Genomic DNA, 4,792 nt, shown 5'->3' on the forward strand with positions numbered 1-4,792 from the left:
ATGACGAAAAATTAGATGTCTATTTACTTGTGACCACTCAGTGTATACAGACCAAAACGTTAGAAAACGAGAACAAGTATACTGAGGAACTGATAAGAACTACGAAGGAGAAGAATCCAATGGAAAATGTGCACTAGCAGCCCAAAAAGGATTTGACCACCTGACCATTGGAGTTCATTGTAACTTGCACATACAAAAGAATGGCATGTGAGAAAAGAATAACAACAGGGGTTTCCACAGTTGCTAAAGATTACCGTCTTGCAGGTTGGGTGTTCTGCAACCTTTCAATTTGTGGTGACTGCCAGGCATAGATCAACGAGCCTCTAGGATTTTTATATGCTGTCAACCATGTAATAATTATGACAGAAAAGGGCATGATATTTTCACAGTCTGAAGTATAAAACTCAGCAAATATTCTACTTTTTGATATTGAAGCAATTTCGCGAGAAAATCATGTCTCCTCTTTAGATTGAAACCGTAAGAGGTCACTCATATCACCACCCTAATATCTGTTTTTGTTTTTAACTAAGCACAAAGCTACACAATGGGCTATCTGTGCTCTGCCCACCACAGGTATCGAAACCCGGATTCTAGCGTTGTAAGTCCGCAGACATACCGCTGTGCTACTGGGGGGCATCCTAATATCTGAAAGATTGGTCATAACAGACACTGAAAGGCATTTGAAATGTTAAATCTTTTGCCGTTAGAAAATAAATACCACAGCCGCGAGATATTTTATTGTAATGACTACTTATTGGCTAAAAACTCCAGCGCAAAATTATTCCTTTTTTTTTCTTTTTAGTGAAAATAAACCACAAAATTGTGTCAATTAACATTACTTGACTCTTCGGCTTAAAAACAAATCTCAGCGTAAAGACGAACTTTTGGCTATCACAGACGAAGTTAATCCTTTGCAAGGGAACAGTATCAAGAAAATTACAATGACTAAAAGCTAATTTTAAAGATATGTTTGGACAATTTTCGCTTCGAAGATAAAACTGTGATCCCCGAACATATTTCTTAAATAAGTTTCGTGCTGAAAACCGAGGGTTGTGTAAACAGGGCAGTGTGTAAACAGATTCATTGATAACCAGCTGATAAGTTTAAAAATATTCTCAAAACGCAGATTACGGAAACGCTATACTGGGAATAAATCGAATACGGACAACAGAAGAAAGAAACATACACAAGTAAACAAATAAAACACATTTTTATTCACAATAAAGTGTATTTAGGTGAGTTCTTACTCAATGTCTAGCTTACTATTACCCTTTAGGCTCTTTAGGAGTGAGAGGCTTTTCTTTAAAATGTTCGCACTGGACAAAAACAAAAATAAATTATTATTTTACAACCCCACAGGTATTGATTTATTGCTCAAATTCATGACAATAGTAGATTAATACTGACAACTAATGAATTACCAGCAAGATTCTATGGTTTGCGCCTCGTTACCGCCAAAAAATAAAAAAACAATTCGTTCGGCACTATTGGGTTGTGGATGCGTTATAAGAGTGACGGTCGAATCTCACTATCTAATTCAGGTAGCGCACGAGATGGCGGTCAATGTTATTGACTAGCTACCTTCCCTCTTGTCTGTCACTTCAAAAGTAGGGACGGATAGCGGAAATAGTCCTCGAGTAGCTTAGCGCAAAATGTAAAAAATAAAATGTAACAGCAAAGGCGCTACAACCGCCAATACTGACTTAATACTGGGGATTGAAAGTTGGAGTGAAGACCATTTGGGGGTCAATCTACACTTCCTGTTATAGACTGCACGCAAACATTCAAACGCTGTAAAAAACTATTTGTATAACGTTAGTCACTTATGCGTCTGTTGGCCAGTTCTGTGCCTCTCCTAGCAACAGTTAAGTCATCTAACAATGCAGAAAACTATAAAATAACACCAGCTACATCAGCTGTCTAAGTTCTTGATTCTAGGAAGCTAAAGTTAAAGCATCTGAGATCCCACAAAAATCAAGTAACTCTCAGTTCCACTATAAATTCAGTACTAGGGTCTAAATTAATTAGCTGAAATAGTATCCTTTACTTGCTTAAGCTCTTGACTACAAAAATAAGAATCATTGCACCATAGTAGTGCATGAAATCGTATACCAGCCACACGGAGAAAACTAACTTGTCAAGAAGCTACTTAATCGATGAGGACTAGAGTTGTAATGACTGTTGGTTATTTGATCTTAGGACTAAAATTGTAATGACTGTTGCCTATTTTATTCTAGGATTAGAGTTGTAATGACTGTTGGTTATTTGATCTTAGGACTAAAATTGTAATGACTATTGCCTATTTTATTCTATGATTAAAGTTGTAGTGACTGTTGGTTATTTGATCTTAGGATTAAAATTGTAATGACTGTTGCTTATTTAATTCTAGGATTAGAGTTGTAATGACTGTTGGTTGTTTCATCTTAGGACTAGGGTTGTAATGACTGTTGGTTGTTTCATCTTAGGACTAGAGTTGTAATGACTGTTGGCTATTTCATCTTTGCTTAAGACTAGAGTTATAATGACTGTTGGCTATTTTATCTTTGTTTGGGACTAGAGTTGTGATGATTGTTGAATATTTTATCTTAGGACTAGAATTGTAATGACTGTTGGTTATTTTACTTTAGGACTAGAGTTGTAATGACTGTTGGTTATTTTACTTTAGGACTAGAATTGTAATGACTGTTGGTTATTTTACTTTAGGACTAGAGTTGTAATGACTGTTGGTTATTTTACTTTAGGACTAGAGTTGTAATGACTGTTGGTTATTTTACTTTAGGACTAGAGTTGTAATGACTGTTGGGTATTTTACTTTAGGGCTAGAATTGTAATGACTGTTGGTTATTTTACTTTAGGACTAGAGTTGTAATGACTGTTGGTTATTTTACTTTAGGACTAGAGTTGTAATGACTGTTGGTTATTTTACTTTAGGACTAGAGTTGTAATGACTGTTAGTTATTTTACTTTAGGACTAGAGTTGTAATGACTGTTGGTTATTTTACTTTAGGACTAGAGTTGTAATGACTGTTGGTTATTTTACTTTAGGACTAGAGTTGTAATGACTGTTAGTTATTTTATGTGTAAATTACATCACCATCAAATGATTGGAGGCCAAATATGCAGCTCGTATAATCGATCCAGAGGGAAAGTACGTGCAGCGTCAACTATTGGATCTAGAGCAGTGATTCTCAACAGGTGGGCTGGGAGAGGTAGTGTTATGGCCACCGCATATAAATCCAATAAAATACTTCCAAAAGGGTGTTCTTATTCAGGTTATGATATAAAAAATAATGATGATTATAATTTTTTGACTTTTGCATTCTAAAAAATAAAGTCATAAGATAGGCAGAAATAAGTAATTACCAGAAGAAGAGCTCCCCAGCAGCAAAGCGCTATGTCTGCGGACTTACAACGCTAAAAACCGGGTTTTGATACCCATGGTGGGCAGAGTAAAGATAGCCCATTATGTACCTTTGTGCTTAACTTCAACCAAACAGTTAGAAAAATAAATGAATAAAAATATCCAGATGAAAGTCAGAAAGTTGACTTTTTTTTTCTTACAGCAATTTTAACCATAATTAAATTATTTGATTTTATCACGTTCACGTTGCAGTCGTATTAGTTTGTTATTTCTCGCTTCAAAATGCTGTTTGTGTTTGTTGGATTATTTGGAGGTTAACAACCTATTCTAAATCCTGAAAAAATGACCTTCAGCGAGTTCATCTTGTGTATTGTAGAGCTTACAGTGAGCGAGTTGGTTCAGTTTAAATATTTGTCCATGTATAAAAAAAAAAACAGTTTCTCTATATCAAAGGAATCTGGATGATACTCCAGTACATTCAGGTGTAGTACTAAGTGTATTTCTTGTCTCCATTACTAACTGGCTGTTGTGATTATACACTTCCTCTTTTTTTTGCATCACTGGATTCAATTTGGTAAATGGTATCGAAGTATTCTTTTTATAAACTATCCAAATGACTAAATTCCTGTGTCATTAACATAATAATCTAAAATCTAGACTAAAAGGTCTTATCTTTATCATTCGGACATTTTTATTTCCTGGTTTATCCGTTCCCCTGAACCTGACCAATAAAAACTTTTGTAGACTGTTTTCTAGGATTTATAACACGACGTACATTTGTCAGGACGACTTTGTATGTATGGCTTTGCAATATTCATGACATATAAAACGTTTCACAGCATCACCGAGTTGGAGAAGTAATAATAACAGAGAAATTACAAAAGCGTAAAACATATCATTAATTGTGATACGTTTCAAGCGTGTTGACGATTAGGACCACCCTTCATGGTTTGTGTTGAGTTTCGCGCAAAACTGCACGAGGGCTATCTGCGCTAGCCGTCCCTAATTTAGCAGTGAAAGACTAGAGGGAAGGCAGCTAGGTATCACCACCCACCGCCAAATTTTGGGCTACTCTTTTACTAACGAGTAGTGGGATTGATCGTCACATTATAAAGCCTCACGGCTGAAAGGGCGACATGTTTGGTGGGACGGAGATTCGAACCCGCGACCCTGAGATTGCGAGTCAAGCGCCCTAACTACCTGGCCATACCGGACCACCACCCTTCAGGTAATAAACATAAGCACTACAGATATCTACTTCAAACTTTCAAGAAAATATTGAAAAAGTTTTAAAAGTAACAGCAGTGGCTAATTTTAGTTGAGTAGGCTACAGAACCACACGGAATGGTCTTCCATCACACATACAGTTCTGATTTATCTCTGTGCTCCTAAACACTAAATTATTTATTAATGACTTATTACCGTTGTGAC

Source organism: Limulus polyphemus, unplaced genomic scaffold, assembly GCF_000517525.1.
Source record: "Limulus polyphemus unplaced genomic scaffold, Limulus_polyphemus-2.1.2 Scaffold2115, whole genome shotgun sequence".
Classification (NCBI taxonomy): domain Eukaryota; kingdom Metazoa; phylum Arthropoda; class Merostomata; order Xiphosura; family Limulidae; genus Limulus; species Limulus polyphemus.